Source organism: Urocitellus parryii, chromosome 5 (assembly GCF_045843805.1).
Source record: "Urocitellus parryii isolate mUroPar1 chromosome 5, mUroPar1.hap1, whole genome shotgun sequence".
Classification (NCBI taxonomy): Eukaryota; Metazoa; Chordata; class Mammalia; order Rodentia; family Sciuridae; genus Urocitellus; species Urocitellus parryii.
This window is the reverse complement of record NC_135535.1, coordinates 55,487,055-55,504,757: the sequence shown is the minus strand read 5'-3', so window position 1 is coordinate 55,504,757 and position 17,703 is coordinate 55,487,055.

The following is a 17,703-nucleotide window of genomic DNA, read 5'->3' as shown; positions in this document are numbered from 1 at the left end:
TTCAGCTGTTAAGAGAATAGGAATCCTTCCCTCCCCCTATTTTGTTCAATATTATATTCTTATTGTCCAGAATTGTGGCTCACTCATGAGCATTTCTAAAATAATTACAATTAGTATATTAAACACTATACATGGTGTGAGACTTACTCTATTTATCTAAATTCAGCTATGTAAAAGGTTAAGATTAAAATACTGAAGAATCCATTAAAAAATCCTCCATAATCTGAGAAAATATTATCAAAAACTTAAAAGACATCAATGATGCGCTTTGCAAGTGTTTACATTCTTTTAAAGATGAATTGATTACTAGACACTGAATACATAATTTAATGCATGTTTTAGTGCACTTTATGTGACACAAATTAATTTGCAATAGAGGCAGGAAACCTATCTTGAAGGTAATTAGTCATGGTCAAGTCTTAATTATCTTCTTAAATAGGAAAACAACAGGCTTATAAAGATATCTGCAATGGTATTCTTGAGTGGTACTGTCTCTTATATGTTCATATTTTTTTCACTAAAGTAAAAATTGTATAAATATATTTGAGATAAACACAAAGAGGTTGAAGTAATGATACTCATTATTTAACATTTCCAAACTTTGATGCACTATACATTTCTTCCCAACACTGCGAGGGCCTTTAATCTCTATTTTATATAGAAAGTGAGCTGCAGATATTTAACTAGCTCAAGGTCAGAAAAATTGAACTCGTAAGTTAGATTTCCATATAATTGTACATCCCGGTTTTTCCAATTCTGTCACAGTGCCAATCAGTGCTGCTTTTGTAGATTAAATAAATGCATAATTATTATGAATATACATGATTGTATATCTATATTTCAATAGTGCAGTGTTTGTAACAGAGATTTATTGATGATGCACAATACATTATCATCATTTTTATCGAAAAAGATTTTATCTTAGAAACTTTGTTAGGAGGATTTGGGTTGTGTAAATCTTAAAGGTAAGAGTCAAATTTGCAAAGCAAATGCAAAAGTGAGTTAACTTTCATCTACAAAAGAACTAACAACCTTCAAGTAATCTTTTCTTGATTAATTGACATTGCCTTTCCTTCCTTCCTCCCTTCTGTCTTTCCTTCATTTCTTCTTCTCTTCCTTTTTTTTCAACATTCATTTATTAAGACCATACTGTGTGTCTGGCAGACGGCTTAGGTTAAATTAAATATGAGAGATTAGTCCTCTGTATCTTGAGAGCTTTGAAGGAAAGATTTGAGGTGACATATTGATGGAGAGCTGAGGCTGGAAGATGAGTAGTTCTTGGCCTTGAGAAGGACGTTTTAAAGAAAGAAAAAGAGAAAAAGTGTGGGAATATTCTAGCCTTACAAAATCAACTGCAAAGGGGCTCAAAGCAAACGACAGTATTTTGCTGCTGTTGTTTTGTTTTAGGAACTAAAAAAAAAAAAAAAAGTACTTTGTTGTTATATGAGAGTACACTGTGGCGGGGGGAGGGGTGAGGAGGACATGGAGTGACTGATTACAAAGTATGAGATTTGTGCTTGTAATGCCTTCTGGGACACATTAGTAAAGTTGAAATTTATGTGGTGCCATTGAAGGGAGTGGGAGTGCAGTATGCAAGGATGTTATTTGCTCATTTAACAATATTCCTTGCAGGTCTGCTTTTTGTACAGTGTGGTAGGTGCTGGGAAATGGTGGAGAAGCTACAAACCTCAATGAATTAATCACTGTCTAGTACCTTTCCCTCATGGAGTTTATTATCTGGATTGATGGTTTGAAAAGGTCGTTCTAGTGTAGCATAAATAATAAATGGTGGCCATGGAAGACCAGAGAGAGGAAACTGGAGTTGAAGCAAATAGAGATGATCGCCTGAGTCAGAGACTCAGGATCTAATAACAAGGTGACAATGATAGTGATGTATTGGATGAAGGAGACATTTAGAACCAACTGCTTTTTGTAAAGCTAGCATGAGATGAGAGCATTGACTGCATATTCTCATCCCCGTATTTCGTGTCCTGGCTTAGCAATTCAACTTTGTAATTTTCACCTTTCACAGTCATTGGTTTTAAGCATTCTTGGTTTTAAAGTATTCCCTATATATGCTGAGCTCATAATTAGAGCTGAATTTGATGTGGTCAGGTCCTTTTTCCTGACATTTTAAATTCACAAATAAATACTATTCTATGGATAATATTTTGACATTTTGGATATCTTCTATATAGTTACATTCAATTAAATAAAACATTATGTAATCATGAGTGGTTGGGCAATCTCTTTCTTCCACAATTATCTACCAATCTACTTAAAAATTTAGGCAATAGCCTCTGCCCAAAGTGATACCCATGTCAATAATTATTTGTGCCTTTGTTTTTGTACAATTGGCTTTTTATGCAGTTTTTGTACTGTGCAGTTGCTTTTTTGCATAAACAAATTTTCTCTGTAATATTTTATACATAATAGTTGGTTCTCCCCCAAAGTATTTTCAACAAAAATGTTCAAGTTGGCCTTGGACTGTAGCTCAGTGGCAGAGAGCTTGCCTTGCATGTGTGAGGCACTGGGTTTGATTATCAGCACCACTTAAGAATAAACAAATAAAATAAAGGCATGGTGTTCATCTACAACTACAAAAACAAAAAAATATTCAAGTAATATTTTTTGGATTTTCTTCTCTTTGAAAGAAAAATTAAATAGCTTCATCTCCTTTTTGTTATTGATTTTGAAAGTTATATTAGTTAATAAAGGGCATAAATATAAAATTAAATATTTGGTTCTTAGAGGAGTAAACATCTTCAATAATTTAATGATTTTCTAAATGTTAAAGGTAGAATATAACTGTATTTTACAAAACAGTTTACCTTTTCACCATTCTTTTTAAAAATATGGATCATTTATTTATACCGCTTATTTTATAATTTTTCCAAGAACATAATAACTGGGGATATAAAAGGTTTTGATTTTATATTTTGGATTCTGACAGAAACAATTTTTATTCTTAAACTCCTTGACAATTTTTAACATGTCTCTATAACTAATGATTTTAGTTATATGATAACTCTTTGTTATACTTGATGAACATCATGAAGATGGACTGGATCACATTTGTGTTTAACTTTTCTTCTGCTAAGTTTATTTGTTTTAACTTGGAGGTGTATATAGTTTTTTTATTACAAGTGTTTTACATTCAGGCTTCAGTAGCATTGCATTATAAATCATGTGGAATAAGTTTGACAGTTTTAGAGAAAAACATGTAGAATTATTTCTTCAAATTGTCATAGTCTTAATGAACTTTTGTATAAGCATATGACAGAAACATTTAATTTACTTTACACTTCCTATAGCTGCTCTCATTTCTAATTTGACAAACATTTCCTTAAAAATGTTTCAATTTTATTTGCTTAATTCACTTTCTTTCCCTTTTTCTTTTCTTCTTGTTCTAGCAATACATTTAGCACTGTAGATGGTAGATGGGAAGATTAGAATAAAGATCCTCAGTCAAAACATTCATTTGTCTATTTTATTTTAAATCGTATAATTTAACATTTGTAAATCTCCATTGCTTAAAAAAGCAAATAATTGGGCTGGGGATGTGGCTCTAGCGGTAGCACTTGCCTGGCTTGCATGTGGCCCGGGTTCGAACCTCAGCACCACATACAAACAAAGATGTTGTGTCCACCGAGAACTAAAAAATAAATACTTTAAAATTCTCTCTCTCTCTCTCTCTCTCTCTCTCTCTCTCTCTCTCTCTCTCTCTTTAAAAAAAAGCAAATAATTAGCATAAATTAATAGATACATTAAAATTAGTATTTAAACAAATTTAACTATTTAGAAGACATCCTTATTCAAGTAAGCAAGCTCTCAAAAATCATGGGCTTCTCTCTAATTTTTTTTTAATATTGCCTTTAACATTTGAGGACAAAGTTTATGAAATGACCCAGAGCTTCACATTGAAAATTTATGGGTATGTTAAAGACACCAAAGGATGAAGCAGATAAACAAATTGTCTTCTATAAGTTTCTATATAATTTGGCCAGAATTCCCTTATAATTTTCAAGAGGTGACTCATGTATGAAACCTATAATTTATGCTTATTATCCATATGCCATAGTTAAATATTTTTCTCTTAATTAGAAGATCTTAAATGTTAATTGTGTGTATTGAGACATATTATTTTTGTAGTCCAAAATTATTTGTACTTTTAATATCCTAAAAAAATAGGTCAGTGGCTATTCTAAAAGAAAAAACAAATTAACAAATGTGGAGTTTAAATTATTTTTATTATTTTTAATAATTTCCTAAAGGTATTCTTTTGGCTATATGCAGGTACAATATAAAATAGGTAAAAAGTGTTGAATAGTTAATTTCATCTTTATGTCTAAAATTTTATATGGAGAAACCAGGCATCATTAATTATTCAAAGATTAATATTGTTTAGCTCTGTGCTTCAGTTTATTGAACATAGTGAGCACTATGACATTAACAAAGATCACCATTTTTTGTAGGCTTGTCTTAAGTTCCTTTTAATGGCAAGCCCATGAGCTCCATTGTGTTACATGACTACTATATAGGAATCATCTTTTCTTTCTTTCAGTAAATACCCTTTCCAGAATGTCAAAATGAAGTCATTCGCATAGGCTTTCATACAAGATAAGTTAAGATGTGAATGTGAAATGTCCAGAAATATTTGTGGGAAATATGTGCTTATGTGTTAAATATAAAGTTTTACAACAGCACCACTCTTAATTTTTAACACGTAATAATATTTGGTAAAAAAAAATCAGTCAACATGAGTCACTAGACATTAAAGATCAAAAGTGATGAAAATATCAATAACATACTTTGACATCCTAGAGAGGTGGATATTTTTTCACATTTATGCCAGGATAAACAAACCACTCTATTTGAGTGGAACACAATAATTCTGATGATATATAAAGTAGTGCCAGTTAATTGTCATATTCATCATTCCTAGGAAAATACAGGTGTTTAAAATGTTGTGATTATTATATTACATTGTTCTTTAAAATTTTATCTAGCTATATCAAAGGTATCTAATCTAATACTGTGTAGTATACTTGTGGATTTCTTCTAAAGTGAGAAGAAATAATAAAGATGTATAAAATATCAGTTTGAAATAGTATTCACTTCTCTGCTACAATTAGTATTTCACTTACTCCGAAATAGAGACTCAAGCAGAAAGAGAGAGAAAAAAATGAAAAAGTTTGGCATGGGGAAATTTATGACAGAGGGACAGTCTAAACTTACCTGAGACAAAGGCAATGTAGCAAAATAATACATGAAAATTGCTACACCTGCGTAGAGTGTAGAGGTGGGGAGTCATCTTGAAGTAGGTGGTAGCAGGCTTTTTGCATTTTTTATTATTAAACTAAATACTTAGTTCCTATATTGGCATCTATAATGTTACTTCATACTATATACAGAAATGCTATGGTATTCAATTGCCACCAGTAGAAATCTTAGGTTTACAGGAAGGTTTGATATTCCAAAAGTGGAAAGAGGGAGAATGCACAGATGTAAGATGAATAATTGAGAAGAAGGATGAGAGAGAACTAGAGTAAAGAGGTAAAGGAAGAGTGAAGGAGAGAACAATAGAATTTGGCTGTTTGCAAAAGTAAAGAAAGGAATAGAATCAAGGGAAATAGGGTAAATATAAGATGCCAATAACAAAAACAACAAAAAACAATATAAAGAAAACCAAGGTCTACTAATCAAAAGCCCTAGTCCTCAAAAGAGAGAGTCAAGAAAATAGCTATCTTCAAGAAATGAAAGAAATACGAAATGAGAGACAAATCTGTGTATGTACAAATGTCCATGAACCATTCAGCTCACAAAAGATAAAAGAAGAAGGAGGAGTAGTAGGAGGAGGTTGTTGTTACTGATGGCAGATTTGTGATGGTCAAAAATTGAGTTTAACAGTATATGTTGGTTGTCAGTTCCCAATTGTCTTTTTTTTTCAATGAATTTGTAATTTGTTTTAATCAGTTATATATGACAGTAGAATGCATTTATGCACTTTGATATATCATACATAGATGGGATATAATTTCTTATATTTCTGAGTGTACATGTTATAGAATCATATTGGTCATGCAGTCACATATATACATACAGTAATAATGTCTGTTTCATTCTACTATCTTTCATATCCCCCCCTCCCTTCACTTTTCACTACCTAAACTAAGGAAACACTATTCTTCTCTAGTGCCCCCGCCTTATTGTGAATTAGCATCCGCATATTAGAGAAAACATTTGGTCTTTGGATTTTTGGGATTGGCCTACTTTGCTTAGCATGATATTCTCCAACTCCATCCATTTACTAGCAAATGGTATAATTTCATTCTTCTTTAAAGCTGAATAATATTCCATTGAGTATATATACCACATTTTCTTTATCCATTCATCTATTCAACCAACCTAAGTTGGTTCTATAGTTTAACTATCGTGAATTGAACTGCTATAAACATTGATGTGGCTGCATCAATCTAGTATACTGTTTTTAAGTCCTTTGGGTATAAAATGAGGAGTGGGATAGCTGGGCCAAATGGTGATTCCATTTCAAGTTGTCTGAGGAATAACCATACTGCTTTCCATTGTGGTTGCACCAATTTGCAGTCCCACCAGCAATGTATGAGGGTGCCTCTTCCCCACATCGTCACCAGTATTTATTGTTGTCTGTATTCTTGATGATTGCCATTCTGACAGGAGGGAGATGAAATCTTAGAGTAGTTTTGATTTGCATTTTTCTAATTGCTAGAGATTTTTAACATTTTCTCATATATTTGTTGATCAATTTTATTTCTTCTGCTGTGAAGTGTCTGTTCAGTTCTGCAGCCCATTTATTGATTGGGTTAGTTTTTTTTTTTGGTGTTAAGTTTTTTGAGTTCTTTTGTATATCCTAGAGAGTAATTCTTTATCAGAGGTGCATGTGGTTAAGATTTTCTCCCAATTTGTAGGCTTTCTCCTCACATTATTGTTTCCTTTGCTGAGAAGAAGCTTTTTAATTTGAATCCATATCATTTATTGATTCTTGATTTTACTTCTTGAGCTTTAGGAGTCTTGTTAAGGAAGTCAGATCCTAGGCCTATATCATGAAGATTTGGGCCTACTTTTCTTCTGTTAGGTACAGGGTCTCTGTTCTAGTGCCTACATCTTTGATCCAATTTGAGTTGACTTTTCTTCATGGTCAGAGATAGAAGTTTAATTTCATTTTGCTACATATGGATTTCCATTTTGCCAGTGGCATTTGGTGAATAGGCTATCTTTTATCCAGTGAATGTTTTTGCCCCCTTGGTCTAGTATTGGGTTTGTCTCTGTGTCCTCTATTCTGTACCACGGGACTATATAAGTCTATTTTGTGTCAATACCCTGCCATTTTTGTTGCCATAGCTCTGTAGTATAGTTTAAGTTCTGGTACTATGATGCTTCCTGCTTCACTTTTCTTGTTACGGATTGCTTTAGCTATTCTGGGTCACTTATTTTTCCAAATAAATTTTATAATTGCTCTTTATATTTCTATGAAGAATGTCATTGAGATTTTAATAGGAAATGCATTAAATGTGTATAATGCTTTTGGTAATATTGCCATTTTAACAACATTAATTCTGCCTATCCAGGAGCATGAGAGATATTGCCATCTTCTGAGATTTTCTTTTCAATTTCTACCTTTCACCTTGTACAAAAAAACAGCTCAAAGTTGCTCAAAGACATAGGCATTAGACCAGAAACAATGAAATTTCTAGAAGAAAACTTAGGGGCAATACTCCAACATTGGCACAGGCACTGATTTCCTTAATAATACTCCTAAAATTCAATAAATATAGCCATGGGTCAATAAGTGAGATGACATTAAATTAAAAATACTTCTTCAGAACAAAGAAAACAATTACAAACATGAGAACAGAGGCTATAGAATGGCAGAAAACCTTTGCCAGATACTCTTTCCATAGTAGATTAACAATCAGAATATATGTGAAAAGTGAGGGTAAAATAACCAAAATATATAAAAAAGCTCAAAAACTGAACACCAAAAACTAATATCCTGCTCAGTAAATGGGAAAATATATAAATAGATTTCTCAAAGGATTAAAAAGAAAATAACTGAAAAAAAGTTTCAACATTTTTAGCAATCAGGGAGATGAAGATGAAAACTCCACAGAGATTTCCTCTCACCCCAGTTCAAATGACAACCATCAAGAATACAAATAATAACAACCACTGGTGGAGATGTTGGGGGAAAGTATACGTATACATTGGTGGTGGGACTCTAGCCTAGTACAAGTACTTTGGAAAGTAATTTGGATATTTATCAATAGATTAAAAATGAAACCCCATATCAACTATCTACTCTACTGCTTAAAATTTATCCAAAATAATAAAATCAGCATTCTGTAGTGATACTTGAATACCAATGTGTACAGTACAACAATTCACAATAGCCAAATCATAGAACCAGCCTAGGTGCCTTTCAATAGATAAGTAGATAAAGAAAATGTGGTATCTATACATAATGGAGTTCTATTCAGTTACAAAGAAGAATGAAATCATGTCATTTTCTGGTAAATGGATGTAACTGAAGGACATTAACCTAAGTGAACTAAGTCAGATGCAAAAATATCAAGTGTTTAATGTTTTTTCTTATATGTGTAAGGTAGAGAGAATTAAAAGGATAAAAAAATGGGGTCTCATGAAAATAGAAGGGACCTCAATAGAGTAGAGGCTGGAGACCGAGGAGTAGGGAGAAGACGAGAGAACGGTGAAGAATTGGGGAATGAAATTGACCAAAATATGCTATGTGCATATATGAATATATAAAAATGGATCACAAGGGAAAAGGGAACTACTGAGGATTGCAATGGAACAAACTATGTTATATGTAATTATAAGTATGTTATAATGAACCCCACTATTATATATAGCTATAATGCACTAAAGAAAACATTATAAATAAGTATGACTAGAGAACTATAGTTACTGATCATAATGTATTTTATATACAATAGATTCTAGGTAAATAAGATATTTTGTAAAGACCACATGTACCAAGAGCCTAAAATGTGTTCGTATCTTTAGACTCTTCAATCTTATTTTTAGAATTGCACCTCAAAACAATGGTTTTAAAGAAGAAAGATTTCTTCCAACAGAAAAAAAAGGTGATTTTTGCAATTCTGGAATCATTCCCAACTGGTTAAGAGTTGGATAACCACTCAAAGTGAAACACTGAGAGAATAATTTTGAAAATCATGACAATGTTGACATTTTAATGAGTCTTGAAGTAGAATAGAAAATTGTAGATCACTCCAGTTATCAGTTATCGTTAAGAAATATATATTCATGGGAATACATAGGAAGTGAAGTTGAGATTTTTCTTGATGGCAAAATTATCAGTCAATGTTTAATTTAATTCTGATATTTTGTTGTGTTTTGTTTCACTTCTCTTGTTTTGTGGCTTTCACCAAGCTTTATATTATTTAATAGTCAAGACATGAATTTTGGAGTCTGATAGCTTGAGTTCAGATTTTAGCATGTTTACTTATCAGTTCTGTAAGCCTTGGAAAGTGATCATCTCTGCTTTAATTGCTTCATCTATAAAATAAATATGAAAGTCTCTAAACACTAGATCATAGAATTATTATATTAATTAAATCATGAGTTCCTAGTAGAATACTTAAAAGAATGTTTAGACCATACTTCATGTTTACTATTACTGTTTTTGTGGAACTTCATAATATCAAAGTGATATTTTATAATAAGGTTTGCATTTTTCTGTGCCCAAGCCTTAACCTCTGCTTGTATGCTCTGCAAAGGAAAGGTATTTTCAAAAGTCAATGATGAATATATGAATTTGTGTGCATATAGTGGCATTTAACAGGGAGTAAAATAAAGATGGCAGCCAGTTAAAAATATACTGCCATACTGGAATAAGGTCATAAATATTCGGTCACATATCTCTGTAAGAGAACTACACAACAGACATAAGAAGCACCAATTTTCATTTAGTTCTTTTGTTACTTTCATATTCTGATTATAATGTCCACAAGTCATATAAAAGCACCCTAATAGAGATTTGTATTTTATGTGTCTTTGGATAGGAAGATGTATCAATTCATAATGTACAGATATCATTATTACAGAGTTATCCTCTTGTTAATAAGTTACTTTTCATTATAATTACTTGAAAGTCATAAACATTTCAAATTACTTTGATTATCTCTTACAACCCCTGCCTCCAACTCAGCCCATTCAGCTTTTGTTATCTCAGTCCTATACTTTGGACTCATTAAGTTTCTCCTATTCCAGAAAGTTCCCCTTCCTGTTCTTAAGTCCTGGTTTGCCAGAGGCCTGGTGTCCTTATTTCATGCAGATCTGCCTAAATTCCTCCATATTAGAGATGCATTTAGTGAACACATTAATCCAAGTAGCATCACCACCACTCTATATGGCCTAGTTTGTTAATTTTCAAAACAACATTTAAGTAAAGTCATTACATCTGCTTCCTTGTTTTTTTATCTCCCCATTCTAGCACACCATTCTACTGAAGCACAAGCATTTTCTGTTTGTTTACTCTTGTGTCACCTTCCCCTATAATATAACACTATCCAATCAGTACATAGTATGTGGCTACATGAATATGACTGATAAATTTTATTTAATATCTAGATGAAATTTTCATGCAAATTATCTCAAAACTGTGTAACCTGAAACTGGGTAAACTGGCACTTAAATTACAGTAACATCAATAGCGCTTCCCAATATTTGTATACCATTCCTGAGAGAGAATCGAGCTGAGTATTATGAATGAATCACAGAGCAACTGTAAGGGGGAGGGGTGAAAACGCATTAAAGTAAAAATAAAAATTCAAGATAGCTTCAGAAGCTGAAGAGTAATTTTGTTCCTATTTTAAAGAGAATGAATGAATACAAAATAAAGAGGAAATGACGTTTTATCTGACTTACATCCTGTGTTAAGCACTTTTCTGGTTCGTTTATGATCAGATGTATTCTCAGTTAAAAGACAAGATGATCATATTTTAGTTTATGCTACTACAGTAAGATTTCTTATTATGTCTTCCATTTAAATTGCATGCACTGGGCAAAGGAACTGAAAAATGTTAATGCCTGAATGACCACTTTACAACAGTCATATTTTATTGTCTTTGTTGCAGAGATTTAAAACAACAATGTAATATTTCTCTCTGAGGGAGCACATCATAAATAGAAGAGCTTTTGAGACCACTTCTCATACTAAAGAGCCCTCTTGACTTTCTCTAAGAAACAATGGTGTCATAATCAGAGAATCTCAAGTATAGAAATATAATTATAAATATTATTCCACTAATTCACAACACCCTGAACTCAAAATGAGGCTTTTGTTTCTGAATGCACTCTTTTCATTCCATTTTCTATGCAAAATTCCCATTTCAAACACTAAAGCCCTCTTCAGTGCTGGGAATTCTGAACAACTGAATAATTTTTAATAGTGAATGAAAATAAAGAAATCTTCAAGTTTGTATGCCTTCAGACTACATTCTGAAGCCTTGTTAGGAGGAGTGCTACATGCAGCCAGCTCTGTAGAGGGAAAACCGTCTTCACTGAGCTCAATCTTGATGTAGGTTGGCTTTTGGAGGAAGGACTTTGGAGCCATAGCTAGATTCAAGTCTTGAATCTTCCATTCAATACATTCATAATATGTGCTATTACTGGACTTCCCATGTCTGAGTTTCTTTATTACTAAATGAGGATTATTAGTAGTTCTTACATGTTCAAGTTGTTTTAAGCATTAACTAGGGAGAAATTTGGGCACTTTATAAGCACATATAAAGTTTGTAATTAAAATTTTTAATCGTTACTACTTCTGTTTAATTTCTCTTTTAGGTTTAAAATATGAGGTGGTTTGAAACGTTCCTTTTTTGATCAACATGTAATAAGTTTACATGTAGTGGCATACAGTGTGATATTTCCACACATGTACACAATGTACACTGATCAAATGAGGTTAATTAGCATTTCAGTTCCTTATCATTCCTTAACATTTAGAGACTTCAAACTCCTTTATTCCAGCTTTCACAAAATACATAATAGGTTATTTAGAAGTTGTTTTGATCATGGGCATTAGGCATTTTATTTAAAATATTTCTATATAATGGTAATCAATTTTATTAAAATAAATATCTTACCTGAACATCACTAAAATTTTAACCATTAGAAATGTGGAGGTCTTCAGTCCTCCATTACCCTTTGGGTGATTTGACAGGATACTCTGGCCTTCTCTATGTTCTCTTAAACATAATTTCTTAGTGATTGTTAGCATTTGGATTTTGAATGTCCTCTAGAGGACTCTGTGTTAAAGGCTTGTTACCCAGGGTGTTGCTATTTAGAGATGGTGAAACCTTTGAAAGGTTAACCCTATTGAGAAGTCCTTAAGTCACTGAGGGTATGTCTCCAGAAAGGGGTTGTGGAATTTCAATCTCTTACCCTTTCTATTTTTGCTTCCCAGCCATGAAGTGGGTAGTTTTACTCTTCCACACACTCTTACCATAATGTGGTATCCCAGCACAGAATCAAAGCATGGGACTAATCAATCACAAACTGGAACTTCCAAAACTGTGAGCCAAAACAAACCTTTTCTATTTTTTTTATTTTCAATTTACAAGTTAGTTGTCTTAGGTATTTTGTTACAGTGACAGAAAGTTAACAGTGATATTGGCATGATCACTATAAATACTTACTAACCTTACTTAACACTGAGAAAAGTGCTGAGAAGGAAGGGGTAGAGAATATTAAAAACGCTTATGACATAATTGCTATCCTCCAAGGATATTCTCATGAATGAATATAGGAGAATATTCAGAATGTAATTTATTTTTCAGAAGTCAGGCATAGGTTAATTCATTTAACATTTTAAATGTTATTTTTTAAATATTTGTTCTCACTAATTAATTTTCAGATATATTACCAACACCAAGGCACTCTTTTATGAAACTTAGTAGACAGCTTCCTTAGAGAAAATGACATATTTGCAAGTGAAGTTTGGAGGAAACATGCTTTCGTTAGAATTTTATTCAATGTCTTGAAGAATAATACTTTAGTAATTGTCTATGTTACTGAAAACATAATAGGATTGACATTAAGGAAATTTGCATTGTTTATTTTAGTTCTTTACACCTTACTCATAACTGGTACTCCTAACTTTCCCTTTCTTCTTAAAGCACAGGTGTATATGCATACATATATACATATAGTCATCTCATGTAAAGTATTCTGAACAGGGAATCAAAATAGTATATTCCTTGAGAGATGAGCCAGTATAGTATAAATCATAAAAATACAGGATTTTAAAATTGTTTTCAAATATAAGCCATATTCAGTGCTTCTGTGACATTCTTAATTAGCTGCAATGGACTAGAGGACCCAGGTAATATTTGTTAATAGTTTTCTTCTCCTAATTGGTTTCCAATTGTGCTTTCCAAATTGGTTTCAAGTGGTTGGTGATTTTTCTTTGAATATCATAACAAAGAATACCATTGTAATATGCTTTTGCTATCAATACCCTGCCATATGACATTTAATTTTAATATCTGTGGTACTGTGAGGAAATCTGATTTATAACCAAGTAATCTGTCACAAACTTTTAGGATGGATTTTTCCTGGAGCACTGATTTCTACTTGACTTATTATAATCCCATTGCTTAGAATGTGTCATCACTCCTTTTCCTGGTGACACAAGTCCCATGAGTATTTACCTGTCTGACTTCAGCAGGATGTTAGACATCAAGCTTTATCAAAACTTTACTTAGCACCTGTTGCCCAGGTGCCTCCCACAGGATTCTTCTAAATTACTTTTAATAATAAAAGCAAAAAAAAAAAAGGACTAAAAGGGGAAAAAAACATTTAATCACTATACAAACTGGCTTGCACAACATGTTACTCTTATTTATCAAGTTTATTTCTGTATTAGAATATATGCAAGCCACAATGTTAAACCGTACACTTACTATGGTAGCATGTTTATGGAGCTTGATATTTACTTTAAAAAAGCCTCAATAAAACAAAACATATTAAAGATGAAATATAAAATAATTAAGCATAATTAATAATATTGTTAAGATTTTAAATGCTAAGTGAATGCAAGTATTCATGTATTTATGTTTGATTCATTCTGTGAAGATTGTTGAATACAGATTATAGAGTTTAATATTAGACCTGGGAAGAAATGACTCATTAAAAAACTCATTAGAAATAGTTTTTTTCCTAATCAGAATTTTTAGACATAAGCAAAAAAAAAAAAAAAAATTAAGCCTGGCTAAAGTGAGCTGCCAAGAAAGTGTATTAAAAGATCGTTAGCAAAAAGAATCACTGAAGAGCTGAGTGGGTGAGACTTATAAGGGCAGAATCATATTCAATATCAGGATGCAAACAAGCCTACTCTACCCTGCATGACAGAGGCCTGGAGGCTGCACTGAGTTCCCTGACCCTGACCAGTCTGCTTTGCTCCTAGGGGCTTCCACTGTCAGTAATGCAGACTACTGAGGTCACTGACTCCATATGCAGACAACTAGTGTGGGTGGAAACTAAGTGATACTCCACTTGTATGGCTGTGTCTAGGACTTATGGCTGTGAACTAGCTGCAAAATACTACAGAAAAATAAGAGGTATTCTTTGCCTCTTCCTGACACAGTGGTTATATCAGATATGGTAGCCAATCTATAAGATGCCTTCCCCCTCTGTCCAAATTACTCTTATTTTTTAACATTCTATGATTCTGTTTTATAAAAAAAATGAATTTATGGGGCTGGGGTTGTGGCTCAGTGGTAGAGTGCTCAGTGAGTTCAAACCTCAGCACCACATAAAAATGAAATAAAGATATTATGTCCACCTACAACTAAAAAATAAATATTTTAAAAAAATGAATTTCTGGTGTTAAAAGTTCATGTTAAGTGGGGTTTCCGTTCTAGTAGTGTTCTCTTTTTCTTCCCCTAAGTGGTGGTAACGTGGGTGTGTTCTCTTTGTGATTATTCATTCAGCTGAATATTTATGATTTATATATAAATATGCATATCACTTTTCTAAAAAAGAAGGAAAAAATGTTTCAAGATGTGTTCGTTTATTTATATCCAAGCATTTTGAGACAGCAACAACCTTCTTTACAAATTATTTGTTAGCTACATAACATGCATATATCAAAATTTTCTTCTTTTTAAAATTAAGACTATAATTTTTAGAAAATATTTAAGTTTAGAGAAAATTTGAAGAGAAAATACCAAGAGTTTCCACATATGTCGCTACCATTAACACACACACACACACACACACACTCACACTATGGGTATCTTACATCAGTAATATGGCACATTTATTTCACTTGGTGAGTCAATATCAATATATTGTGTCTTTTTATTTGGGGAGGGGGGCTTACCAGGGATTAAACACAGGGGCACTCAATCACTGAGCCAGCCATATTTTGTATTTTATTTAGAGACAGGCTCACTGAATTGCTAAGCCCCTCACGATTGCTGAGGCTGGCTTTGAACTCCTGATCCTCCTGTCTCAGCCTCCTAAGCCAGTGGGACTACTGGTGTGCACCACCTGGCATGACTTGATGTATTATTTTTAACTGAAGGACATAGTTTGCACTAGGATTCACTATTTATGCTGCATGTCATATAGATTTGTACAAATGTATAGTGATATGTATTCACAATTATACCTGAATATGCCATTTAAAATTGAAATTGTGTTTATTTTTTTAAATCCATGCAGTTTGCATAATGATCTTTCTGTTTCATTACTTTCCTGTTGGTTTTGTCTCTTTTTTTAAAAAAAAATGTTCTTTTTAGATATACATATCAGTAGAATGTATTTTGACATATTGTACATACAGGGGGTATAACTTATTCTAATTAGGATCTCATTTTTGTCATTGTACATGATATGGAGTTTCTCTGGTCGTGCATTCATATGTGAACACAGGAAAGTGATGTCCAACTCATTCTACTATCTTTCCTATTCCCATCCCCCCTTCACTTCATTCCCCTTTGTCTAATTCAGTGAACTTCTAGTCTTTCCCTCCCTACCCTCCCCTGTTGTGCATTAGCATCCACATATCAGATTTAACATCTGGCCTTTTTCTTTTGGGACTGGATTATTTCACTTAGCATGATATTCCCCAGTTATATCCATTTACTGGCAAATGCCATAATTCCATTCTACTTTATGGCTGAGTAATATTCCATTGAGTATATATACCGTATTTTCTTTATCCATTCATCTGTTGTAGGGCACCTGGTTGGGTTACATAGCTTGGCTGTTGTGAACTGAGCTGCTATAAACATTGATGTGGCAGCTTCACTATAGTATGCTGATTTTAAGTCCTTTGGGTATAAACTGAAGAGTGGGATGAATGGGTCAAATGTGATTCCATTCCAAGTTTTCTAAGAAATATCCATACTACTTCCCATAGTGGTTGCACCTATTTGCAGTCCTGCTCACAATGTGTAAGTGAACTTTTTCCCTGGCATCCTAGCCAACATTTATTGTTGCTTATATTCTTGATAATTGCCATTCTGACTGGAGTGAGATGGAATTTCAGTGCATTTTTAATTTGCATTTCTCTACTTGCTAGAAAAGATGAATATTTGTTCATATATTTTAAAATTATTTATTTATATATGACAGTGGGATGTTCATTTATTTTTTGATCAGTTGCATTTCTTCATATGTGAATTATTCGTTCAGTTCCTTAGCTCATTTATTGATTTTAGTTATTTCTTTTATTGTTGATAAGTCTTATGAGTTCTTTATATATCCTGGAGATTGATGCTCCATCTGAGGTGCAGGTGCAAAATTTTCCCTCCCTTGTTATAGGCTCTCTTTTTACCTTCTTTTTTTCTTTTTCTCTGAAGAAGCTTTTTAGTTTGATAACATCTCATTTATTGATTCTTGATTTTACTTTTTGTGCTTTAGGAGTCTTTTATTAAAGAAGTCAGTTCCTAAGCAGACGATTACATAGATTTGTTTTTTCTTCTGGTACATCCAGGGTCTCTGGTCTAATGATTAGTTTTTGAGTGTTTTCCTCTTAAATTTGTTGACCCTGTGACTCATTCATGATCAATAAGATGTGGTAAAGATGAGGTTAAAAAAATATTCCTTTCAACTTTCAGTTGGGTCTTTTGGGGCTGTCACTCATGAGTCATTTCATTGGATACCTGACCACCAGAAAGTGATAAACATGAGTAGTCATGTGTGGACTTTGGAAAACAGCATTAGTTGAACGTCCATCTGCTAGACATACCCATGTTCAGTCATGTGTGCAAGCCATTTTGGATATCCAGCCTCGGCAACCTGTACTACTCCTGTGGTCCCAGCTGAAATAAGCTGCAACTCCTTGAGAGATCACAAGCAGGAACCAATCACCTGAGCTCAGAAAGCCCACACAATGATAGATGATCATAAATTGTTGTTTTAGTCACACATTCTGAGGTTGTTGTTATGTAGCACTATATTAGAGAGATGGAAATCCCACAAATGTGTGAAACACTCACAAGTCTATGTGTGTGTGTGTGGGAGAGAGAGGGGCGGGGGGAAGAGGATTAAGTGAAAGAGGAGGTAGAAGAGGAGGAGTGCAAAAAATAAAAATAAACTATCACCAGAAATTCTAGCTCCTCCCTCTTTTATTTATTCCAACAGATGCAGATATAACCATAACTTTTAAAA